The 27873-nt window shown below is 40.9% G+C and overlaps 1 protein-coding gene across 4 annotated transcripts in view; it reads right to left on the bottom strand.

Annotated features, from left to right (window-relative positions):
* SH3BP4 (SH3 domain binding protein 4) overlaps window positions 1-27873 on the bottom strand; it is a 69941-nt gene that overhangs the window by 28869 nt on the left and 13199 nt on the right. The window contains exon 2 of one of the 4 annotated variants that reach the window (XM_089693157.1): window positions 6040-6201. The exons of the other annotated variants lie outside the window; for them this stretch is intronic. The gene's annotated coding sequence lies outside the window, so the exon portion shown is untranslated. The remainder of the gene's footprint in view (window positions 1-6039; window positions 6202-27873) is intronic. 4 annotated transcript variants of the gene reach the window in all.

Below are 27873 nucleotides of genomic sequence, written 5' to 3'. Positions count from 1 at the left end.
TTTCACAATACAATGTCCTGGTAGGGAGAATTACTCCATCCATCTCATTTTTGTAGATAGAGGAATCGTTTTTTTTCTCCATGCTGCTGGCTGAATGAAAAACAGAAATACCCATCTATGGCCAGCTTAAATCCTTATATTCTATATTTAAAGAATATACTTTCAACAATAAGTTAGCCAGATTCACCCAAATGAATAGTCTGCCACTCTGCTCTGCAAACATTCATCAAACAGGTGTTGAGATATCAAGGCAATTTCTTATCATTATGAGGTATTGAGATATAGCAATGTTTATCCAACTCTCACACTTGGAATGTGTTACTAAGTAAACTGCCTCATGGTAAAAACCAGCACAGAAGCCAAAAAGACACTAGATGAATATCATACAATCAGAAGGTAACAAAACATAAAACAAACAAACTATGAAGAGTCACTGAGAGCAATACTTGGCATACCCTCTTGGAAATGCTACTTTATAAACTGTCACACGGTAAAAACAACAAAAAAAAAAAAAAAAAGCCAAAAAACACAATTGCCAGCATCAGAGAACAGAGCAAAAAGATATGAAGAAACCTTCCAAGAGATAAGCCATTATTCAGAACATACTGTATTGTCAATATAGTAACAAGATACCAGTTATGTGTGAGCACAAAATAACGTAGGACTCGAAAAAATATAATTTAACACATACAAGCACATCACACAATAGGTTGTGATAGTTAAAGGTGGTTTAAATAATTAGTAACAACATTATCATTTTTCGAGGTACCCACTTCCCGAGAGCCTTTCAACACACAGCAACAGCGACTTAATTTTTCCAACACTCTACAAAGTGATAATGGGATTCTTTTATGCGCAGCACTGAGGGAAAAAAAGTTAAATATAAATTTGAGAAATGCATTTGCATTTCACAGTAGATTATTCACCCATGAACAACTCAATTCATCGCCAAAGTACCATGTGCAAAAGTTGTGGTATGCTAAATACACTCCCAAAGACAAGCTCTTCGGCGTTCCAGGTGTATTACAATTCAGTATGTCTGTTCAGTTCAGGTTGGGTAAGGTGGAACTATAGTTAGATGGAGATATTTAATTTTTTTTTTTTCTTGCAATAGCTACAATTGAGGTTCGTATCTAGATTTGAATAGCTGTGCCTGGTAAATGTATGCCCCCTGTACCCTGCAAATCAGAGTAGCGTTGATGGTTTATTTTTTGCCCAAGAAATGGAGACCTTCCTGTAAGAATTCTTGCACTGAAGATGCAAGTTAAAAAAAATGTAATTCAAATACTTTTTTCAAAACCAAGTACACCTGTAATGACAGCAGTACAGGGAACATGGCTGAACTGCTAGCTGGCCGTGCCCAATTTCAAAACTTTCAAATCAAGCGAACCTCAAATAACAAACTGAATTTTTCATCTGTATACTTTTTCTCAAATCAGTGACTCAAAAGGGGTTGATTTACTAAAACTGGAGAATGCAAAATTTAGTGCAGTTGTGCATGGTAGTAAATCAGCTACTATCTTCAGCTTGTTCAATTAAGCTTTGCCTAAAAAGCTGATCTTTCTATACAGAGCTGCACCAGGATTTTGCACTCTCCAGTTTTAGTAAATCAACCTTAAAAGTGTTAAAACCAGGGGCGGACTGACCATTTGGAAACTCGGGCACTGCCCAAGGGCCCGGGGTCAGTAGGGGGCCCCATGAGATGCCCCTGGTACCTTTTTCATAGGCTTTTTTGAGTTTGGGCAAGGACACAGGGGCCCCATGAACCCCTATTGCCCGGGGGCCCTATGAGCTGTCAGTCCTCCCCTGGTTAAAACCAAAGCATCAGCATGACAGCCAGGGAACTAGCATTCTCAAAAAAAAGGAGGAGGCAGCTTATATGAGCCTCCAAGTACTAGTGTATTGAGGCAGGGGCGTAGCTATAGGGGTCGCAACTGTGACCTGGCACCTTGCTGCAGGCGGCCCGTGAGGCCCCCTGTATGCCTGGATAGGAGGAGCAGCGGGAGCAACAGCACATAGAGGAACCAATCACTCCACGTTTCTCCTGCAGCCACTGAATGCCTATGGGAGGGAGCGAAGAAAGAGGCATTCAGCGGGTGCAGGAGGAACACGAAGAGATGGATTACTCCATATGCATCTGCCCCTGCATTCCCTTGTTTTCCCCAGTGGCTGCAGCCTGCAGGAATCTGAGCTGAAAAAGGTGGCGCTGACAGTCCCGTCCCCCCCCCCCCCCACAGACCGGGAGAGGAGAGAGAGCTTCTTCTCTTCCCATCCCCCCCTCCCCCCCCTCTGCTCCTGTGTCTACCCCGACCCACTCACTGCATAAGCAGGAAGCCCAGGCAGAAGAGGAAAGGTGCAGCCTGCTGATCCATCCCTGAACTGAGAGTCTCCCCTCTCCTTTTCTCTCCTACCTTCCAGTGAGTACTGTAATGTAAGAGGGTTGGTTCCTTCCTTCCTCTTTTCTTTCTTTCCTTCCTCCAAAAAACATTTTAAAAAAAACGTATTTTAAAAATAAATAAAATAAAAACTAATGACACCAGTGGCGGAATTACCAGGGTCACAAAAGACGCACTTGCGACCAGGAGCTCCAAGGAAAGGGCTCCGGCTGGGCGTCAGGGGGGCCCTTCATGGTTTCTTGGACCGGGGCCCTGAAGGTTCTAGTTAAGCCCTTGTATTGAGGTATTTTGGAAAGTGACTGACATGAGACTACAAAAAAAACAAAAAAACCCACTTACTGACCAGTGCCTTATTCCTTTTGCACTTTAAGGATCCATGCAGCCAGCAATGAAGGATCTTTGCTGGTCAGGAATGTGAGCTGCAGAGATGGTACAAGGTTCTCATGGATCAAACAGTAAAAGAGATGGTGCTCCCTTCGCTTGTATTAATTTTCTGATCACTTTTGGGATTTGCATGTCTACTCCCAGAATGTGATCTCTGTATTTCTGTATAAAGAATGTTTATTTGCCTCCAACTGTAGGCAAAGAACATCTAGACCAGCCTTTTTCAACCAGGGTGCCTTCTGGGTTCTTCAGGAGTGCCTTGACAAGATGCCTAAAATGTACTCAAATTGCCTCAAAATTGTGTACAAGCCAACAGGTGGTCCAAACCTAATTTTTTGTTATACAAAACCACAGGTTTTTATTTTGGAACATTACAACCTTGAGCGCTATGCAGGCCAACAGCCAGTGTCCTAACAACTGGTTGACATCATTGGTTAATACAGAGGACATTGGGTACTTGCACAGCATCTTTGTTTTACTCCCCCGTCGCTCTGTCAGCACTGGGATCACATTAGCTGAATAGGGAATTAGGGAAAACCATACAAGTGGCAATTATAATGCACAGCATGTTGACTAAGTGAAGAGAAAATGAGGAAGAAATCCTGGAGTACCAGTGTGCAAAAGTATAATTTACTTTGAAAGAATAAATCACCTCTGATGTTGGGTGTCTTACATATGTGGATGCTTCTGTATTATGTAAAACTTTTAGTTTAGTTTTTTTACATTTTAGAAGGGGTGCCTCAGGATTGTCATTTTTAAGGGTGCCTTGACTGGAAAAAAAGTTTAAGAAACATTGATCTAGATGACAAAAACGGACGAGTGATCAGGTAAAATACATTTTGCTTCAGGGTTCATTCCCATGAATGTAGGAACTGATTGCTTGGAAAATCTTCAAGGGCAATGAGCATGCCCTTGTGACAGTTGCAAAAAAATTGTCACATGATCAGAGAGCAGGGGACATTGATACTGTACCTAGCCATAGTATAACATACCAGATATACAGTCAGGTCCATAAATATTGGGACATCGACACAATTCTAACATTTGTGGCTCTATACACGACCACAATGGATTTGAAATGAAACAAACAAGATGTGCTTTAACTGCAGACTGTCAGCTTTAATTTGAGGGTATTTACATCCAAATCAGGTGAACGGTGTAGGAATTACAACAGTTTGCATATGTGCCTCCCACTTATTAAGGGACCAAAAGTAATGGGACAATTGGCTTCTCAGCCGTTCCATGGCCAGGTGTGTGTTATTTCCTCATTATCCCAATTACAATGAGCAGATACAAGGTCCAGAGTTCATTTCAAGTGTGCTATTTGCATTTGGAATCTGTTGCTGTCAACTCTCAAGATGAGATCCAAAGAGCTGTCACTATCAGTGAAGCAAGCCATCATTAGGCTGAAAAAACAAAACAAACCCATCAGAGAGATAGCAAAAACATTAGGCGTGGCCAAAACAACTGTTTGGAACATTCTTAAAAAGAAGGAACGCATCGGTGAGCTCAGCAACACCAAAAGACCTGGAAGACCACGGAAAACAACTGTGGTGGATGACCGAAGAATTCTTTCCCCGGTGAAGAAAACACCCGTCACAACAGTTGGCCAGATCAAGAACACTCTCCAGGAGGTAGGTGTATGTGTGTCAAAGTCAATAATCAAGAGAAGACTTCACCAGAGTGAATACAGAAGGTTCACCACAAGATGTAAACCATTGGTGAGCCTCAAAAACAGGAAGGCCAGATTAGAGTTTGCCAAACGACATCTAAAAAAGCCTTCAAAGTTCTGGAACAACATCCTTTGGACAGATGAGACCAAGATCAACTTGTACCAGAGTGATGGGAAGAGAAGAGTATGGAGAAGGAAAGGAACTGCTCATGATCCTAAGCATACCACCTCATCAGTGAAGCATGGTGGTGGTAGCGTCATGGCGTGGGCATGTATGGCTGCCAATGGAACTGGTTCTCTTGTATTTATTGATGATGTGACTGCTGACAAAAGCAGCAGGATGAATTCTAAAGTGTTTCGGGCAAAATTATCTGCTCATATTCAGCCAAATGCTTCACAACTCATTGGACGCTGCTTCACAGTGCAGATGGACAATGACCCAAAGCATACTGCAAAAGCAACCAAAGAGTTTAAGGGAAAGAAGTGAAATATTATGCAATGGCCAAGTCAATCACCTGACCTGAATCTGATTGAGCATGCATTTCACTTGCTGAAGACAAAACTGAAGGGAAAATGCCCCAAGAACAAGCAGGAACTGAAGACAGTTGCAGTAGAGGCCTGGCAGAGCATCACCAGGGATGAAACCCAGCGTCTGGTGATGTCTATGCGTTCCAGACTTCAGGCTGTAATTGACTGCAAAGGATTTGCAACCAAGTATTAAAAAGTGAAAGTTTGATTTATGATTATTATTCTGTCCCATTACTTTTGGTTCCTTAATAAGTGGGAGGCACATATGCAAACTGTTGTACTTCCTACACCGTTCACCTGATTTGGATGTAAATACCCTCAAATTAAAGCTGACAGTCTGCAGTTAAAGCACATCTTGTTCGTTTCATTTCAAATCCATTGTGGTGGTGTATAGAGCCAAAAATGTTAGAATTGTGTTGATGTCCCAATATTTATGGACCTGACTGTATATATGCTGGGAAGGGCATTTAATGTAACAGCTGATTGGATTAAGGGAATTGTACATACAGATGTTAAAGCAGGGTTTAAGATATATATAGATATATATCTCCATTGCGGGTGGTGAGAAGTTCCTATGTATAATTGCTGCGGACCCCTTACTTTTTGAAAAGATCTTCTAGGCCTCCATTATCCATACCTGTAAAAATAACTTAATCTACCATTCAAGTACATCAGTTTGATTACAAGACCAAGGAACAATATTTAGTCAACATGCTCTGCATTATAATTGCCCCTTGTATGGTTTCCCTGAAGTGTTAGGCCAGCCATAGACGAATCGAATCTCAACTGGTTCAGAAGGAAGTGGCCAAGATTCGATCCATCCATCTATGGGCAGGCTGTTCAGTTCGATCCATTTAATGACTGTTTTCAACCAGCATGTTGAAATTATATCTTGTGATTATTGCCAGCAGCAATAATCATGGTGTTCTCCTTGCAGGGATGGCTTCCCGTGGTTACACCCCCTCCCTTGTGCTACCTGTTGTTCATACCCTCTATAAAAAATTTGCAAAAATAATAATAATAATAATAATAATAATAATAGGAATCTGTGTACTTAACCTTTTTTTTTTAATCCAGTCCATACAAGTGGTGCAGCAGCTTCAGATCTCCTGTGTAAGGGAGAGCTTGACAACAATGGTGCATTTCCGGAGCGGTGACATTTATAGGTTCCCACAGTTCATCCTCTGTAGGTGTTGCTCCACTGACACAAGGGAGCCGGACCTGCTGCATAACATGACTAGACTTAAAATAGGTAAGTACACATTATTTTTTTTTTCTAAACAGAGTATACATGAAAGGTTGGGGGGGGAAAGGGAGAGAATGTTAAGAATAGTTAAGAGTTAAACTGCTGGCCATAGATGGCTCAAAATTCGACAGGATCAGCAGGGACTGGACAACTTTTCATCTATCTAGGGCCATTCCTGTTCGAGAGGAGCGGATAGAATGATTGACTCCTCTGGAAAGGGACTGCTGGTAAGACTTGTTTGATCAGCGCATTCAGCCAGCTCAGAGGATTCTTCCATCCACCTTGAATGTGTGGATGGGGGAAATAGGTTTAATTTTTTGTTTTTTGATCAGCAGGAAAAAAAAAAAAAAAAAAAAAAAAAACTGATCAATGTATGTGGCCAGCTTTAACCTCATCTTATCTCCAGATCAAACATTTTACATGGTCAACCTAAAAAGCAAAATATAAAAAGGGCATATGAAGGATTAAGGAACCCGCCTTTGTTTCAGATAAAACTGGTACTGATAAGGTTAACCTCCAATATTGTTGTTTTCTGTGAATTAGCCACTCAAGTCAAATTCAAAAGAAAGGTCAGCAGGGGTAAGTCTATTAGAGCCAATTAGCAATTCATGTCAGTTTCTGGGAATTACAGGACCAACTTAAAAAACAAAAAACAGTAAAAACCAAAGCATACAAGAGTGAAACTGCAAGCCAACAATAAAAAAAAAGGAGTCTACTGTCTGTGCACATTGAAACTGCAGAACAATGGCTGGAACAGCATGAATGGTGCCACACACCTTCCTAAACCCCATGTCAAAACCATCTCCCAACCTTCATGGGATCTGCAGTACAAGCCTTGCTTATAAACAGATCAATGCAGTTTAGGGACACACGATAGTGGCAGTTAACTACACAAAACAGACTGCAAAAATGGAGCAGCTGGTATACACTATGCACAACATGCACTGTAATGTGGATTTACTTGCATCTGACATGTGCTGCACCAAAGTTTTGAAGAATCCCGTTCAATAAACTTGAATGGGACATAACAGGACAACTCACCATAATGCAGAACGTAGGGTTGTTTATTTGTTATATATATTCTCTAAGACTGGCTCCCACTGTGGTACTGCATATTGATTTAAAAAAAAAAAGGGACACCATATAGATTTTTCTTACCTAATGCTTGCCATTTAGAGAGCAACTTTTGGCTGGTTCTTGAAGAACTGGCTAAAGTTTAAGATGTGGGTGGCCATGATGGCACCATTTCACCCAGCATTCTTAGATCTGAAAATCGAAGAAGCCAGGTGGGTGGACAAGTTTTGGTTGCACAGTGACTACAGCCAACCAACTGCTGTCGCAGTTCAGTTGTCGGCTATCAAAAAAAACAGTTGAAATGGAGGATTCTTCCATCCACACGGTTTATTGTGAATTGCTAAAACAAACCCACACACACGCACACACTTTAAAATGATAACTCATATGAACATGACAATGACAATTCTCAGAACATTTCATGACTTGACAAGAGTCATTTGAAAAGTACCGGTACTTCAAAACTTTGTTTTTAACATATAATTTTAGAATGAATGGACTCTGCATTCACGGTTAGAAATGTGTTTGTTCAAGAAAAAAATTGTTCTTGCTCTTGCATCCTGCTCTTTAGAAATTTCTCATCGGTACACTAAATAATTATCAGAATAAAACACCCTTAATACAAAAAATGTCTAACAAAAAATTCTATATGTAAAGTGCTGCGTACAATTGACAGCACTATACAAGTACCTGTAATAAATAAATCAAAGTAAATGTATGGTCGCCTTTAGTGTATTGCTGGGCTACAGCTGGTCATACAGGGATCAAAATTGAGTCAATTCAGCAGGGACTGGCCAAATTTTGATCCATTTATGAGCAGGCTGGTTGTACAGAAGTTGATCTACTAACTGACTTCCGTACAAAACAGTCTGCAGGATTTTACTCGCTCAATCAGCACTGCAGGCTTTAACTAGCAGTACTGATCAGTGTACTCTGATGGCAAGGAAGTCTCACCGCTGTCACAATACCAAGGCTCAGTGTGGAGGAGTCTACACCTGCTTGAAGGGGGAAGAAAAAAAATATTTATATATATATATATATATATACATATATATATATATACACACACACACACACATACATACACACACATTATATATATATATATATATATATATATATACATATATATATATATATATATATACACATACATACATATATATATATACACACACACACACACACACACACACACACACACACATATATATACACACACACACATATATATATATACACACACACACACACACACACACACACACTTCTTAAGTGTGAAGCACAAATGTATGGGTATACGTGCTGCAGCTCCCATGCCTCTCCACATGTCTATTATACAAGTGTGAGCAATCTGGTTTGTGGCTCTGGGGAATGACTGCACTTTCAATCTGATTTCTATTTCCCTAATTTTTTTTTTTTAATGAAATTAGCCCCTTAATAAAACCATAACTGAATGGCATTTTTTTTTTTTTTTGCTAAAACACTTGTGGAAATGCTGCTGATCTCCTGGAGCTTCTTTACAGTCACTTCTTGTCTACATGCCCTGGAGAAAGTGATAGTTTGCATCCCGGTCAGTGTTCTGACTGGGATATGAAATGGGAATCCCAGTGTTGCAATGCAGAAAGCATTGTGCTGCCCCAACATTCCAAAAAGGAAATTCCCATGTGTGCAGGCACTAAGAGGGTATGGCAATACTCACATATCCTATTAGATTGTAAGCTCTTATGAGCAGGGCCTTCTTAACCCTCTTGTATTTTACCAGTACGGTCTGTCTTGATATTGTAAAGCGCTGTGCAGACTGTTAGAACTGTATTAATCCTGTATAATAATAATACTACAGACATTTTGAAGACTGGGCCACCTGTTCTCAAGAAGGTTAAAACCCCACTGGTCTATATGGCACACAATCCACAGCAACTGAAACAAAATTGAAGGGAATGTATGGGAGACAAGAGGGGATCTGGCAGCAGACGATCTGGGTCAGCCTTAATTACACGGCATTATAGAATTAATTCCTGTACCGTCCGTCTACATCTATGTTTTTAGGGCTTTATATGTTCTAAGCAGTATACCGCAGACATCAAAGGACATGCAGAGGAATTGTATTTTCTAAGAAGCGGGATGTAACATATCTCTGAGTCCCTCTGGCTGGACTCCTTGCTCGCCTTGTCTTACCTCCCCCTCAGTAAGCATGCAGGATCAGCTCTCTTCCGGTTTACACTCACACAATGGCTCAAAGCTATAAATACTCATTAGTTTGGGCAGACTGGGTGGGTGTAAAATGTCCAAACTCTCCCCCTCTCCAGGGGATCTCTTGGGAAACTCAGGCAGTCACTGGTGAGAATTCGTGGATAGGACATCAGATTTCACCTTGGAGATAACTCCAGGCCAGTCTATTGTACACATTAAGCAAATCATATTTCACATGCTGGGAGACCACAAAAGGCTCCAGGGAGTACACACCACCGACAGGATTAAATATTAAACCCATCAGCCCCTCACACACCATTTACACATAATGTCCTTATGTGCCAAGTCAAAAAGGGACGTTTGCTGTATGTAAATGTGTAAAGGTTTTCTATTTCTTCAAAAAGTACAGATGAGATTTATTAAAAGCAGACATGTCTTGTATGGATTTGTATTCTTGCTGTACTGTCTCACTTTATATAATAAAGCGCTGCGCAAACTGTTGGTGCAATATAAATCCTGAATAATAATAATAATAATATGCCAAACACTGCAAAGCATGACAGCTAATGAAGGCACAAGAGGATTTTAAAGCCTCACCTGCGTGACATTTATGAAAGCACGCAGCAAATGCACACCACAGAAGGTGACGAAAGCACGCAAATGAGTGCAATGAATGGGAGCAACAGAGACTGCATGGAATGAGCACAGAGGGTACTCTATGGGAATTAAAGCAGAAGTCATATTCGATATCTGGCCAACCACTGTGGATGCTGAAAATCATTCATCAATCGCTATGATCTTCCCAACGGTGCTCCAGCAATTTTTCTTCTGCACACTGAACATAAGGAGTCCCTCACCTGCTGCTGGACACACAAAGTGCATCCAGCAACAATCACCACAGGTAATCGCTGGCTACATGGACAGCCACAGATTGCTGCGGCTGCCATAGACCTGTCCTTGAAGCATACAGGGCTTAGCAGCTGCAACTAGCCAATCACAGGTGGCGAGCAACACCCAAAAGATCACGACTTGCAATTTAGGTAGCACGGAGTACTACAATGATTTTCAGCATCTGCAGTGGCTCCGGATATCAGATATGGTTCCTGACATCAAGCCAAGCAGGACTAATGCAAATGATAACATCAGGGATCAGCATGGAGGCAGTAGCACTCAACCCTCACCTTGCAAAACAACTCATTCAGTTTTTAAATAGAGTTTGCATGTGTTCCCTGTGCCTGTGTGGGTTTCCTCTGGGTACTCCAGTTTCCTCCCACACTCTAAAGACATTCTGGTAGGTTAATTGGATCCTGCCTAAATTGGCCCTAGTATGTGTATGTATGAATGTAAGTTAGGGACCTTAGTTAGAATGTACGAATATATATATATATATATATATATATATATATATATATATATATATATAAATAATTTTTTTTTAAATTACATTCTATGTAAATGGAAACCATCTGTGTATACATAGAAAAGCCATTATAAAATAACTTTTCTTTCCCTGTTTTGGGGGGGGGGGGGTACACGCCAGGACAAGTCTAAATATTGGGAGGAGCGCACACCAAGTGTCCAGCACAGCTAAAGAACTGACCACATTGTGCTCTCCTGCCTAGTGTAGTCAGTTTTTAATAGGAAAGCAGGGGGACTGGCAGGAACACCAGGAATTTAAAAAAAAAAAAAAAAAAAAGCTATACAAAGAGAATAGGATATTTTTTTTTTTTTTTTTTTTTTTTTTTTTACACAAGCACATGGTACAGCAGGCACATATCAGGAATATTGGGTTTACATACTCTTTCACTTAGAGGGTTTTAGATTTCCCATGGAATTGTTCCTGCTCCCCCCAACAGCAAGTCATCGACAGCCTCAGTTGTGCACGTTTCTGAATGAGATTGTGTATAGGGGGTGTGATCTTACCCTCCACTCAGGTCTCAGAATACACTCAGCTCTGTGTTCTATGCTGTGCAGTTTGTGACATTAGATCCTTGGCCCCCAACTCTGCAAAGTCAGAAATGCAATGTACAATGGGTGCTTTAGGAGGCTTTACAGGAGAGAAGGTGCAGATAACCAGGTACAGCTTATGTAGGGAGATCTATTTCATCAGTGTGAACCACCTGAGGCTAGTAGCTTCAATTGATATATGTAAAAGGCTAGGCCCCTTAGTAGATCTTTAGGTAAATCCAGGTAAATCTGAGAAAATTAAGTACTCACATCACATATTGCATATCCAGAAAATCTAAATACTTGCCTGCTTGAATGGAAGAGCTGACCCATGTCTTATTTCCTAGGCTGAGTTAATAGGAGCACCTGTACGTCACCAAATCCTAAGCAGGTGACAAACGTCATTCTGATCCTATAATCAGAAGATGTCAGGGCAAGGGACTTCTACGGACACAGCACAGAAACCCCAGCATGGCTTCCTTCACCGTCCAATACACCCACAGTGTTAACAATCATACTCTTTGGAGTTGAAATAAAACTATTATAATACATGTAATCAAGATCAGTGGGTAATTCATTATTCTTACTTTCTGCAGTAGTTTTTGGTAAATGTCCCAATAAAAACGTTCATTATGTTATGAAATTCTTGTATGGATTCTAAGTTTAACTAACATTCAGAGTGCTTGCTGAATGACCAAAAACTGTTCACTAATCCAGTACAGCTGTGACAACAGTGTCACCTACAGACAGCAAGAACCATATGCTGTGCATGTTTAAGAGGTTACTATGAATAAAGAGGCAGCTGCAGACTCTTGACATGCTGTCAGACCTTTCCTTCCTCACGAAACAGAAGGATCAGCTCCTCCATCCAATGAATCTACATGAAGAGCAAATGTTTATAGCATGTTTGATTAAGGGTACATGACGCAAAGTCATTTCCTGCAAGAACAGTTCTTCAAACATCAGAGGAAAGGCAATGAGGCACAGCAATATACAAGCATCAGTTTAAAATATTGAATTGCTGTTCCTACAAAAAAAAAAAAAAAAAAAAAAAAAAAAAAAAAAAGGAAGAAGATCGCATAGTGGCAAGCGCAGTGCCCTTGCAGTACTGGGATGCTGGATTCAATATCAAATCAGATGTATTCATGGGTAGATTTAACATTCTAATCTGACCTAAAGTGGCTATAAACACATCTCCTAGATTGTAAGCTCCAAGGAGCAGGGCCCTCCTAACCCTCTTGTATTGAACTGTATTGTCTCCCGTTATATTGTAAAGCGCTGAGCAAACTGTTGGCGCTATATAAATCCTGTATAATAATAATAACAACAACAACAACAACACACACACACACACACGTTTTCTCAGAAAGCGACACAAGAGATAAGATAAATAGTCCAATCTATTGCATGTTCAACTTTTCAGCAGGACACAGACCACATTTTACTGAGGCAATCGGCAACAGTGATGACAAACCAATACCCTTTAGATCCAGTTCACACGATAGAAACGTAGTCCAGATGCGCATTCCAGTGCATTTTTATGAATTCCAGTTCATTTTTCCCTCTCTTACTTCAATTTAAATAGGGACATGTGCGTTCCAGTGCATTTTTGATGTGTTCTGGTGCATTTTACCGCGTTCCAGTACAGTTCTGTGCAGAAAAAAAAAAATGCAGCATGTTTTTTTTTTTCAGCAACTGGAACGCACTGGAACGGCAAGCACTGATGTGAACTATGACATTGACAACCATATAACTCACTTTCTGTGAGTTTTGGATGCAGAAAAAAAAGCAACTGAAAACGCATGTAGTGCAAACTGGCCCTAACACTTCTAAATTCCTTTTCCAGTATATGTGCTGAATGAGGATTGCAAGGTTACCATAAATTAAGCCAGTGTTTCTCAATCTTTTTTCAGTCAAGGCACCCTTTAAAATTATGGACAGTCACGAGGCACTCTTTAAAAATGATGGACAGTCACGAGGCACTCTATAAAAATTATAGACAGTCACGAGGCATCCCAAACTAAAATGTAAAAAAAAATTGTTGTAATAGTTTAACCTCCCTGGCGGTATGATTATTTCAGATTTTTGGTGCTGAAAGCGGTACCATTATTTTGCATGGAAATATGTTGTTTTTTTATTGTAGGCCTGTCATTTTTAAAACACTGAAATTGGAAATAGAGCGCCAAGTTCGCACATCGCTGAGCAAAGTCCCAGAATCGTTTTCAGTGTCTGATGATGAATTTCTTCACAAATCATTATCACTCAATTCTGCAAGTGGTTCTGATTTACTATCGCTGTTCTCTAGCTGCTCTAAAACCGATTTTGACCTAAAAAGGGACGCTTTTTGGACGCCATGGACTTTTCTAAGTTTTCAGGCAGAAAGAACAGTAAAAATGCAGGCAGGGCACTGAACAAAGCAGTAGGGGCAAAATGTATGTAAAATGCTTTGAAACAGCAATGTTTTGCTATGTAATAATCGTTTTAACAAAAAAAAAATTTTTCTTTAAAACTTTCAAATTTGGCGCTCGTACGTCCCGACGTCACAGGCACACGAACACAGAAGCCGGCATCGGCCGGAGGAGATGGCCGGGGACACATCGCGGGAGCAAAGGACAAGATAAGTGCTGCAGGGAATCCCCGAGCAACGCAGCATGGTAAGCCCGAGTGCAGCTCGGGTATACCGCTTGTGGTACTGAAATTTTACCCCGAGCTACACTCGGGAGGTTAATATAACGCAGCAACATCCATTCACATACAACACCCAACATTAGAGGTGATTTAATCTTCCAAAGGAAATACAGTTTTGCACACTGGTACTGACTAGTAATTCCCATGTTTCTCTTCTCCATCAGTTTTTCTCCATCACTGAGCTAATGTGACCCCAGTACTGACGGCAAGGGGAAGGGGAGGGTCAAACAATGCTGTTAAGGCAATCAACATCCTCCTTATCAACAGATGATGTAATTGGTTGTCAGGACGCTGGCGGTTAGAAGGTCCTAATGGTGCAGAATGACAACCTGTGACTTGGTGTAACTAAAAGGCAGGCTTGTTCCACCCATTGGCTTGTTTACAAGTGTTGGGCAATATTTAGACATTTTGCCAAGACACCCCTGAAGAAACCTCAAGGCATCCAGGTTGAAAAAGGCTGAATTAGGCAAGGGTGATATTCCAGGCTAGACTGTACTAAAGGTGGTGGTCCGCAGAGTAAAAGAATATATAATGCATGTTGAGTACCACCTCTGGTCCCAAAAGGATCGAAATAAGGCAGACAGCAGCCACGAGGCAACAAGGGACCAGATAATGCGGTCAACCATACACCCAGCAGAGAAGGGAAGAGCGATGATTAATTGGATGCATCATATTACTGACACAAATTGTTACTCCACTTAGCTGATTCCAACACATAGCTCTTTATAAAACAAGCCAATAGATCAATACAAATGTATTATTGACTCAATCCTTCTAAAATGTTACACAAGGTTGGATTATTTCTGGAAGGTTTGAGATCATGACCACCAATTTCCTAAATTGTCCTGTTAAATATATACTTTCAAAAAGCCCCAAGGATGTCCTCAGGCCACCAGGGCAACCTAAATATTTCAGGCTCGCTGTTACAACCACTGGCATGGTTTGTTATTTTTTACAGCCTATAGTCATTGGAATGGCTTCCATTTTAAAGACTAAAATCATCCTATTAACAGATTGTGCGAGTTGGGGGCAATTCTAGCACATGCTGTATATTCTGGACATTAACAGGATATATGCATCAAATTCTTCATAAGGAAGGCATACAATCTGTTCATGAAACTCTCAGAAGTTGCCCAAATTGCCCTTCCAAACTCATTTTTCATTTATCTCCAACATGCTATCTTGACCTTCATTCACTTCAAAATTTGAAAATAAAAAGTTGTCATTGGAGGAAAAAAAAAAAAAAAAAAAAAAAGGACTGTAGTGAGCTTCTGCAAAACGCTTAGGTGTGAACCTAGCCTTAAACCATGGTGACCCAAACTAAATTGAAAGGTGCCACTCAATGCTCCAATCGGGTCCCCTTATGTAGTAACCACTTGGAGTGCAGACAAAACTAGAGCATGTCCTAGCTCCAGACATCTAATAGAAAAGGGAGAAGTCCTGGACGTTGCGCATCTCTGCAAAACCCTGTAAGAAGGTGTATGACAGCCTCAGCCTGGGCTCCGACCAGGCCACGCCCCAAATGTGAGCTTAGTCATGAGGATCACCTTCTTACGGAGTTTTGCGACTTCCAGGACTTCTCCCTTTTCCATTAGCATTTAAACCATGGTTCATATAGCTAATGTCTGTAAAAACTAGAAATTGGGATAGTTTTGTCACATGACCATGATATCAACAAGAGGAATGCACGTTGAATAAGCATCATGTGGGTCATGGTATAGGGAAGGAAGCAGAAAGTGCTCCGCTGTCAATTACAAGCATGGAGCGGCTATGCAAGGTATATAGGAGTGTCACATGGAGCAGCTAGCTGGGAGGAGAAGAGGAACTGGACAGCTTCTATTCAGGAAAAGTGAAGCATGTGCAGACAGATTGGCAATACACAAAACTGTTGATCAGCCTGCATAGCCTTGCCACAACTATGAACTGGCGGGATAGTTTATTTGTAGTAAAAATTGACTATACAGAGAAAATATAGTTTGGGAGTGAATGAGAGAAAAAAATAAAAACAAAAAAAAAACCCACACACACTTCTAGGTTTTAAAATTATAAAAAAAAAAAATAGTGAAGCGCTAACTTCTAGGTTTATAAACCTATTACTCCCGCTGGTATCAGTCTGGGAACCTACTTGATTTGCAAGGCCCAGAACACTATTACATGCAAATGTTTATCCGCCATCTTTGCTCTAGGGTATGCCATATGCATAACTTTTAAAAAAAAAAAAAAGAAAGAAGGATACAACTTGAATCCTATAACAACTGAGATCCAGCGAAATGGTATGGCGGATCTGTCCCAAAAGGAGTATCCAGTAGATTTGTGTCATGGATAGTAGAATGTCAATACATCCTAGAAACTCCTTACGTAACAAACCTAAGGCTGACCAAACATTATACAATTTTCTTGAGAATTTTGCTTTAGATTTACCAAAAACCTAAACAACACTTTCAATTGTATCCAATTAGGCAGGCCCCTTCACTACATAGTTGAAGGTAAATCTAAAGGAAATTAGGCAGAAATTGAACAGAAATTTGTAAGAAAATTGTATAGTGCATGGCCAGCCTTAAGCCGGGAATACACGATTAGAAAATCGACCGGTCATTCGAGGACCGAGAGGCGGTCGTTCGTTAGTCATAATCGTGGCCCACATTAACCAATCTAAAAAAAAACATTCATCGAGCAATACATAGTGTTGACATCTTCCATACAAGTGGAAGTGATGCAGTGTGCGTGTGACCTTGTAGCCACGCCCTTCCGTCCAGAACGAGTGACATACACAACAATTAACAGCAATGAGTATAATATAGTTTATTACATTATCTATATACATAAAAATATAATCTGCAGAATTCTGGTTTCATTATCTCATTAGGCCAATTGACTTTTAACATTTGGATTTTCGTTTGTGTTTACGAAGATTCCTTGGACATAAAAATCTGAGTCAACTTCTGTTTCCGCTCATGTGTGATAGATTTTTTTCATACAACCGTCATACATGCATAGAAAAATCGGTCGTTCGTATGCAAAACGACAACATTTTTCACTGTTGTTCAACCGGATTTTTTCGTTCACAATATTGTTATCGGTTAAAACATCCTGCTCATCAACGAAGAGAAAATCGATCAGTGGTTCTGCAAAAATGTTCGTACAATTTTCTTATCATGTGTATGGGGCATTAGTCACAGAATATGTAATTTTTCTCTAAAAACTTTCTCCACATCCAGACAGATGGTGAAAAAGCCTTCAACTGCTGGCTGATGGTCTCTAGTGATAAAAATGTTGCAGTTGCCATTTCACACCTCCTATAGAAGGAGTTATCACAGAGGCCAAAGTCTGCCTTATAAACAGCAATGGTCCATATAAACCTATCAGTATCAGCTGCTACATTGCTTCCCCAGCCTAGGTTGAAATGCTAAGAAATGCTCCAACTGCTCCACTTGTAATCATCTTAGCCAGGGCTCATTTTCTACACTCCCTCTCTGGGAAAAGGATCAATATCAAATTATTGGCTAGCAAGCAATTCTGATTTTGTGATTCAATGCCTTGGCTGCCCATACAAATTGTACAACTTGGGGAAAACTATCACCACATTTAAAGAGACTCAGAAATCATAAACTCTGCAATATGTAAAGTTTTGGCCTAGGGCGGGTGTCGGCAACCCGCGGCTCCGGAGCCGCATGCGGCTCTTTTTCACCTTTCCTGCGGCTCCGGAGCACACTGCCCACCAGGTGACAGGCAATAGGGTCGGCAAGCCGCGGCTCTTTTAATGCAGATCTTCTGTGTGCCGGGCGCCCGCTGGCAAACATTGGCTGTCAGGATGTAGGCGGGGCAGCCCGGATGTAGGCGGGGCAGCGTGACGAACTCCTCTCCTCTCACAGTCCGCCCTGAAGACCAGAACGGCGCGGGAACCCAGCGAGAGGAACGCGCCGAGCAAAGGTAAGTGAATTCACACAATATGGGGAATGAATTACTATAAGGGGGATGAATTACTATAGGGGGGATGAATTACTATAGGGGGGATGAATTACTATAGGGGGGATGTATTTTCAGTTTTAAAAATGTTTCTCTCAAAATAAATTTCAATCGTGGTTTTGGCGAGATTTGGCTCAGTCGAAAAAAAAGGTTGCCCACCACTGACCTAAGGCTATGATTGTGATTATGACGATACACTGTGGCCCTGATTAACCCTTTGCTTACTGGGCCCTTAAACCCCCTTCATGACCAGAGCGTTTTTTGCAATATATGCAGTGTCGGATTTGTTTTAAATGTTGCAATGGTTTTGCGGCTCCCAGTCTTTTTTTCCCTCTCGGAAACGGGTCCAAGTGGCTCTTTATGTCTTAAAGGTTGCAGACCCCTGGCCTAGGGGAACATCAGACCAATGTTTTCCGTGGTATTTGGAGTTATACCAACTTCCATTACCAAATCTGAAATGCATGATCATCGATCGACCATATTCCACTGTTAACGGGAGAAGAGGACCAGCAATGCCTGTTGCTTCAGAAAGTCTAAATGGATCTTTGAACTACACACCTTAGCCCAGAGGGGCCTACATAAACAATTCAACTAATGAAACAAAGCATATACAGGCATCCAGATGCAAAGTAAATGCACAACTGGCTTAATTACTTCAAGTCCTGACACTTTCACCCCTTTCCAGTCCAGGCCAATTTTCAGCTTTCAGAGCTATCACATTTTGAATGACAATTGTGCAGTCGTTCAACACTTTACCCATATGAATTTTTTTGGCATTTTTTTTTTTTTTTTTTAGACAGATAAAACTTTATTTTGGTGGTAATTATTCACCACTGGGATTTTTTTTTGCTATATAAATGAAAAGTCCAAAAATTTTTGAAGAAAAAAAAAAAAAAAAAAAGTGCTTTTCTTATAATATTTTGCAAATAATCTTTCTTTATAAATCTTGGCCAAAAACATATTCATCTATCTTTTTAGTTAAAAAAAAAAAAAAAAAAAAATTAACCCAAAATTAGTTTTATAACCAAAAATGATAATTTTTCAAAAAAAGGTTTTACAGTTTTATTTTATATTTTTTAAACATACAGTCACCCTAGCAGTACAGTGTCACCATAGTGACAATGTACTACTTGTGGGGGGTGATCAAGATTTGTTTCTCTTTTCTTTTTTTTTTTCACCGATTGCTTTTACACCCATAAAAGGCTGTAAAAGCAATAATTTCTCCTTCTATTCTGGCTGCATTCCTGCAGCAATTGAGAAATACTGTGAGAGCTGTGATTGGTCACAGCTTGTCACATAGTACAAGGCTGTTGTGAATAGCCTTGTACCATGTGACCTCTGATCATTCACAGATTTCACAATTCATAAGAATGATGTCAGGAAGTAACATCTTTACTACTATTCATGTGATCCCTGATTGGCCAATCAGGGATCACATGAAATCGGGACCTCACACAGAGGACACCGATTGCGGTGCCGAGTGCTCCAAGGGAGTGCGCACAGGCAATGGATACGAGGGGACGTTTAGAAACGTCCACCCGCATCGGCAGCGCTCCCATCTGGCCGTTTATCTACATGGGGCGGATGGGAAGTGGTTAAGGCTCCTTGCACACTAGCTTTTTTTTTAAGCTTGTAGAAGCTGTTATTAGCATTTTTTTCTGCTCTTAGAAGTTAAATAGTGTTATCCAATGTGTTTTTGGGCTTCATCATCTAGGAGCAGAAAACAAAAAAATAATTTGTTTTTGTAGAGTTTTTGGGAGCATTTTTTCCCAGCAGAAAAAAAAACCAAACAAACAAAAACTAAACAAAAAAAACGCTCCTAAATGCTTTTTTCTAGCTTTTTTTCCCCCTAAATGTACTGTAAAACACTAAACATTCCCAAATGCTTCTAAAAACACTACTAAAAACACTATTAACAGCATTTTGTTTTAATGAAAAAAAACAAAAAGAAAAAACAAAACAAAAAAACAACCCACACGGTAGCGTGTAGTCTGAAAGAAAAAAGAAGGCTCCATTAAGCATAAGCTTTTACTTAAGCTGGTCATAGATGGGTTGAAATTCATCTGATTTAGCGAGGACCAGCCAAATTTTGATCATTGTGTGGCTGTCCCTGCTCAACAGAAGAAGTCGATTGTTTGATCAACCTCTGCCAAAGGGGCATGTTGGGAAATTTTTGGCAGCGGCTGCAGCCAATCGTTCAGCCTGCTACGCCCAGCTTTAGTCAACATCTTGTCCCTTCTTCCAGGTAAGGTTTCTTTTTGTGGATAGCAGCACTCCAAAAACAGGCTCCTATAACACTGGCAGCCTTAGGCAGGCCATAGACGGAGCAAATTCCCATGATTGCAGGAAAGACGTTCGATTAATTCCCCCATCAACACAGTCAGTGGGGGAAATCCCTCCCTCCAAGCCGTTGTGTTCTTCCAGCGGGGAGGCTGGGGATGCCATCTTGCCAGAACACAGAGATTACTGCTAGCCACGATAACAGCAACTAGCGATAACCACATGTAAAGATCAATTTGGGTACATTCAGCCTGCCCATACATGGTTTGAATGGTCTATGGCTGGCCTTAGGGTAGGAGCCTTCAGCTTTATAGCACAGAGTGAGCTGAAAGACACTGAAAATTTGCAGAGTCCAGACAACACAGAACAAAATTTGGAGAAAAAAAAAACCCAAACAAAAAAAAAAATAAAAAACCCCAAACACATCTGAAGTCTATTTCTACATTTAGCATGTGAGGTGCCTTTATGCTTTCATCCAAATTCAGTGAGGAAAACATTACAACACCCAATGTGCTAAACCACTGACATTTTCTCAAACAGATACACAGAGGATTTCCCTGCCGTGTGAGTCTGTTGCTCTTAGCGAATATAACAGCCTAAGTTAGGGCTTAGCAAAACGCACCTTTTCCCACACCTTAAAGAAGTCGAAAATGAATCTTAGCACTTCCAAACCAGGCTGATAGTCTCCTGTTTCAACACTCACGTCAAAACCAAAAATTAAGGCATATCTAAACCCAAAAGCAAAAACGTAATATATTGCAGCTTACCCATCCCTAAATGTGGATGCATCAAGGCTATTTTTACCTTTATTTTCACCTGGTGATCTGGCCGTAAGGGTTTGTTCACACTGTTAAGTTGGGGGGTGGTATTAGCAGGAAGATGTGTTGCAGTTTTACTGCCCATCTGAATGGAAACATGCAGCTGCTCAGGGCTGTACACATGCTGCAGCCATAATGCTGTGCTTCACAGCCATGATAAAAATGGCAAATTTGGCAGGCGTTACCACTGCTGAATGCAACCCATGCAAATCTAAACAATTCTACATTGGTGGATTCAGGTGATGCAAAGATTTATGCAAGATTGTTTCCTGTGACACAAAGGAGAAACACGGAAAGATTAAAATAACAAAGTCAATAGTAAATGGATTAGTAGTAATAGTAAACCTAAAAAGGTTTCAAATGTTTTAAATATTTAACATTACTATGTAACAGTACTTGGAACAAAGATTTTTTTAGCCACACTATGTGGCCACCCATCTGCCAGTTTTTCTTTAGGTCGAATGCAGCTGCGTTTTCAAAAAGGTGCATGCATCTTTTTCCCGTGAGAAATGTGGGCACGGCACCCCATCCAAATGAATGGGCTGCCGTGCCCGATCAAACACGGGCCACAATAGTGTGAACCTAGGCTTAGGCAGGCCATAGATGGGTCGTTTATAGGCCGAATTTTCATCCGACCGAAAACCCGGCTGATATTCACACAGTTAGTGGGGCAATGCCGTTTTTTGCGGATCTTCTCGTTTCTTTTTATCGGTCATGCTGGAAAATCCACGAAAAACAGCCATTTTTCATAAGCATTGGTGGCAGCAACGACCAATTTTTCGTTTATCAGCCAATAAACGGCCCGTCTATGGCCAGCCTTAGGGTAAATTCTATTCATTTCTGATAACCAAACAGCTGCATACAATTAGAAGCTGGTCAGTTGGTTGGCATTAAAAGCTCACCAATTGGTTTCACATTGGGCTTGCAAATGGTCTTCTTTAAGATCCTTAAAAATATTCTTAAAAATTAATAAACAGCTGCCGGCTCACAAATGTACAGTCACCAGCCACTTAATAAAAGTACACCTTGCTAGAGCCAAGAAAATATCCCCCACACCATTACCAGCCTGAACCATTGATACAAGCAGGACGGATCCATGCTTTCATGTTGTTTACACCAAATTCTGACCCTACCATCTGAATGTCGCAGCTGAAATTGAGACTCCTCAGACCAGGCAACGTTTTTCCAATCTTCTATTGTCCAATATTGGTGAGCCTGTGCAAATTGTAGCCTCAGTTTCTTGTTCTTAGCTGACAGGAGTGGCACCCGATGTGGTCTTCTGCTTCGGTAGCCCATCTGCTTCAACATGTTGTGCGTTCAGAGATGGTATTCTGCATACCTTGGTTGTAAAGAGCGGTTATTTGAGTTACTGTTGCCTTTCTATCATCTCGAACCAGTCTGCCTGTGCTCCTCTGACATCAACAAGGCATTTTCATCCACACAACTGGAAGTCACTGGATATTTTCTCTTTTTCGGACCATTCTCTGTAAACCCTAGGAGATGGTTGTGCATGAAAATCCCAGTAGAACAGCAGTTTTTGAAAAACGCAGACCAGCTCATCTGGTACCAACAACCACGCCATGTTCAAATTCACTTAAATCCCCTTTCTTCCCAAATCTGATGCTTGGTTCAGCAAGTCATCTTCACATCTAGGTGCCTAAATGCATTGAGTTGCTGCCACGTGATTAGCTGATTAGCAATTTGTGTTACCAAGCAATTGAACAGGTGTACCTAATAAAGTGGCCAGTGAGTGTATGTTCCCCCTACTTGCAAATATAATTGCACTCTTAAAAATGTGAAGCAGGGATTTGCCCAATTGACTGTGATAAACAGGAAGAACTTTGGCAATTATATTTTCATTTCTACAGTGAGCAAATCATTTTTTGGAGGGGAACGAACGAACGCACGCGCGCACACACACACACACACGGGCTGAGAAGGAGGGGACAGACAGATTAAGTAAGGCCCCATGTACAGGACGTTTCTGAACAATGGAAACTGACTGCTGGAAAACGTAGGTTAAAAAAAGTCTGTTTAGCCGTGTTTACATAACGCATTTATGCGCTTTTGCGTTTAGAAGTGTTTTTAAAGAGAAGCACAGGAGAACCTCCCAATACCCAGAATACACTGAAAAGTGGTAAATTATTAACCATTTCAGACTATTTCAGAGAAATACACACAGTAGAAACAGAGACAGCAGTATGTATTGAGATAATTAGGTGTGAGTTGCTCATTAACATTTCTTTTGTTTCCAAGGGTGGGAAAGGTGTCTGGTGGAGTGAGTCATTAAGGTCACCTGGCAGGGGGTCTTCATGAGGAATTTGAGGTGTGAATGGTCATTAACATATCTTTTGTTTCCAAGGGTGGGAGAGGTGGGAGGTGTGAATTGGTCATTACAATGTGCGACAAGCTTGGTAGGAACATCCTGTGTTCAGTGTTTTGTCCATCTGAGCACCTTGAATACTCTTTCCATGCATTTTTCATGATGAAAAAAAGGCTCTGGACAGCATTGGGAACTGGAAGAGTTAAAAAAATTTGCAAACACAAACGCTTATAAAAGCGATTTGCCGCATTTAGACGCGTTTTGCGTTTGAAACGTTGATACAAATCAGCGCCTGAACGCAAGTTTGTTGCGTTCAAAAAGAGACTGTAAACTCAACTGCCTGTAAACGAAGATGCGTACATGGACACATAGGAAACATTAGGGAGAGTTCAGGGGCTGCTGAAAAAAACGCTGAACAGCTCCTAAATGTGAGTTTATCAGCTGCAGCGTACATGAGCCCTAATGATTAAAATGTTGCTGCAAAATCTTTTAAAAAGTTCCATGCCAAAAATATAACAAGAACAAAAAATATAAAGTGACATGTTAAAGAGAGACTTGTGATTTGTTAAAAGCCTTGTAAAGTGTGTATCACAGGGTAGACACTACCAAGTTCCAACAAGTAGCCATTAGCGGAAAGGTTGTTGTGAACCTGAGACCTCTGAATACAACTGTAAACCTTCAGAAACATGGAGCCGAAACCCACTGCATCCCTCAGGGCAATGCATGGCCTCTGCAACCTCTCATTAGGGTGTACAGTTTTGGTTTTTTTTTTTCTTAAATCAGGGCCTTCTTCCTTAAAAAGTCACACTTTAAATTCAGAAGATGGTCTTGGTTTGGATGTTGAGCAGAGAAACATATTCACATGTGCCCAGAACTGATCAGGATTTGTAGTGCCCAGTATTTCATGCACAGATCTTGTTCATGGGCCATATTTAAAGTCAGGTTTACCTTGCAAGGAAATTAGTAGTAGCTTGCATCTCAAAAACAAGGCAGCATCCTTATCCTACTAACAGGGGGCCACGGAGTGCATGGGGACATGTTAAAGTCACATTGGTTGTTAAAGAATCACAGAGAAAAACCACTTCCAAGGCTCGGTTCACACTACTGTGATGCGATTTTCAGTATGATTATATGGTGCGACTTTGATGCGACTTGGCTGCGTCTTTGCAACTTCTATGGTGCCAAGTCACACTGTAAAGTAGCTCATGAACCTTTTCCAATATCGCACTGTGCCGAGTCATATTGACGAGAAGGGGCTCCATTGAATACAATGCAATTTCCCTTGTAAAGAGATTCTGTGCAACTCAAGTCGCATTAGAAGTTGCAGTAGCGTGAACCAGCACTAAAACAAGTTGCTGCACAGACATTATCAAAAGTTTATTTCTACAATTCCAGAAAATACAAACAATATAGACTAGTCGTTAAAACCACTTAAGGCCCCTTGCACATTGAGCATTTAGCCCGTCCAACCCCAGTGTTTTAGGGCACCCAAGAGGTACAGATGCAGCATCCAACTTGGTTGCCTGCAGCCTGTCAAACTCTATGGCAGGCTGATATACACTGTAGCTGGGCGAATGCCTGGAACGCAGAACATCTGTGTTCCAGGCACATGTCCCTGAACACATGGGGTCTTAAACATGAGTACCATTCCATACAGCCTTCAGCCCTGCCCAGCCACAGGCTAAAATCAGCCTGCCAAAGACTGACAGACTGCAGGCAATGGGACTGGACATAGAATGCATTAAGGCAAAACTCTTCTGCCTTTAGAGCCTCTTTAACCCTGTCTATACTATGCTGGCAGATCTCATCAGTGATAAACTAGATTTGAACACTGTAAATCTTACCAAAGGTTTAAAGATTTAGAAGCTTGCCTTCACCACTGTATGTTAAATCAAAAGGAAACCCAGCCTGTCCTTAGCCTTTCCATTGGGACAGACTCACACTAAAATTCTTCAGAAAAGCTTGCAGTCTGCCTTCTAAGAAACAGCATAAAGGTGAAAAAATAAAAAATAAAATAAAAAGTTTAAACATTTTTAGGTATGCTGTGTAATTTTGCAGTCAAATTTGAGAAAAAAACAGTTTTTCTCAAATCTGATTGTTTAAAGTGGAAATACACTTTATCTCTGAAAAGCCTTTATTTATATTCTTCTCTATTTGCCTGGTGATCCCGCCAGAAGCCATATCTTCCTTGATCATAATGACAATTGATAATTGCTGTGGAGCAACTTGTCTCAGAAGTGCTTGCTCTCTTCTATAGCTCTGTCAAATTGTTTGAACGGCTTCCTGGCACGCGAGAGAGCGGTGATCCACATATGACAATGTGCTTGTTAAGACCTACTTGGTAACTGGTCAAGATAAAGTGAAGAAGGTCTCCAATGTTGGCAATAATGGAGAAAACCAACCAATTTGCCCTGGTGAGCAAGTTCCTGCACAGTTTTATCTGCCTATTCTGTCAGCAGGGGGACTACACCACTATAAAGGAGGGTCAATCAACAGAGTCCATGGTGACCAGTCTGATTCCAGCAAGTTCCACTATGCTTAGGTAGAATTATGCCCCACCCCTAAAAGAAGGCAACGGTTGCTGGGGGAAAAAAAAAAATCATTGGACCACTTGGTCTTTTTTCTGCTCCCACTTTTGTGTGTTTCTTTGCATACCTGTAGAGTTATAAAGCTTTTCCGGTAAGCTTCAAAATTGCAGCTCTACAGTACTCAATTTCCTTGACAACAAAGTATCTCTTCCAAGCACACCAATGAACTGTACAGCATAGCCCTCAGTCACACTTGAGTGTAGATTACGTAGTCAATTAGGAGGAATTCGTGTGAGTTTTTAGGAGTGAAATGGTGCACAGGAGCTTCTTTTGGGTAGGATCGGATGCTTTTGGTCCCATAGACCAAAAAGGTACCTATGTCCAAAAAAATGTGTGTAGTACTTTTTTTTTTCCCCAAAAAAATGCCCCATTCCGCTTCAAAAGTAGGTCATGTTGCTTTTGGAGCTTCAGGCATCAAGCTGTAGGTCTGGAAAGAAGAAAAAGCAACCGAATGCATGTGCTCCTGCGCTGGACAGTGGACTCCACAATGTCAATAGCCCCACATGAGTAAGAAAGGAATGCAAGCCTTGCTGCCCTCAACGGACCAGGGAAATCCAAAGAGAACTATATATAGAAAGCAAAGAGGGCTCACAGGCCTACTGCATTATCTTTAAAAATTAGATTTATTTATAAATGGTAAAATACTCACAAGAGAAATAAAATCAAAATGGGAAGCATGTCGCAAAGGATGAAATGTGGTCCAAAAACCCCTGAAGGTGGTCTGGTGGGGGACTGTAGACCTCTCTAGATAGCTGGCGGCAGATGCGTTTCAAGGTTGTACCTCTTCCTCAAGAGGACACAGGCTGCATAAACACTGGCTTCGAGGAAGAGGTACAACCTCAAAACGCGTCAGCCACCAGCTATCTAGAGAGGTCTACAGTCCCCCACCAGACCACCTTCAGGGGTTTTTGGACCACATTTCATCCTTTGTGACATGCTTTCCATTTGATTTTATTTCTCTTGTGAGTATTTTACGATTTATAAATAAATCGTATTTTTAAAAAAAGGTAATGTACTAGGCCTGGGCCCCCTCTTTTTGTTTCCTATATACATCAAGCTGTAGGTACCTGAACACTCAAACGCCAACATGGACAACTTAAAAACATGGGTTTTGGTGTATTTTTAGAGCTTTTTAAAGCTTTGAGCTTCAAGCTACAAAACCCTCAGGTATTTAATAGGGGGCTTGTACAAGCATACAGCTGAAAAAGTGCAAGTTGTGTCATAAAGTAGAACTTTCTTCCCAGTTTTAAGTGGCATACTAAGGGAAAATAAACTAACGTTCCTACATACATGACAGTACCAGCAGGGAGATACCACAGAACTCATTCCACCCCAGAGGAAGGGCTGCATTTTCTTCCCTTTAATTACAGTGTGGTCATGTTATGTGGCTATTTAAGGTACAGACAGCACATGGTGCAGTTCTTTCACACAGAAGAGGGTAAAGTTTCAACATGAAGCTGCATGTAATACAATACATTAACAAGTGTTATATAAAGTACCAGCAGGTAGGAAAAAAACAAAAAAATGGAGGGGGGGGTTTAAGCGATTACCAAACATTTTGAATTTGCGCTCTGGTTAACTCACAAGAAGGTTCCCAAATTAAGCAGACGAACATTCAACCTGTCATCAAACAGTTAACTTGCTTCGGAAGCAGCAAGCGGATGGAGGATCTAAGAGGGCAGGGAGATAGGCCCTAATCCTCTCATCAAAAGAGAAATCAGAGTACATCCACCCATTCCCTCCCAGAATCCCACACTGCCTGGAAGAGCG

The sequence above is a fragment of the Staurois parvus genome, unplaced genomic scaffold, assembly GCF_062004578.1.
Source record: "Staurois parvus isolate SC_StPar_1 unplaced genomic scaffold, SC_StPar_1.0 ptg000616l, whole genome shotgun sequence".
NCBI classification, from domain to species: domain Eukaryota; kingdom Metazoa; phylum Chordata; class Amphibia; order Anura; family Ranidae; genus Staurois; species Staurois parvus.
Note: the sequence above shows the minus strand (reverse complement) of the source record. Positions and strands in the feature narration are given on the sequence as shown.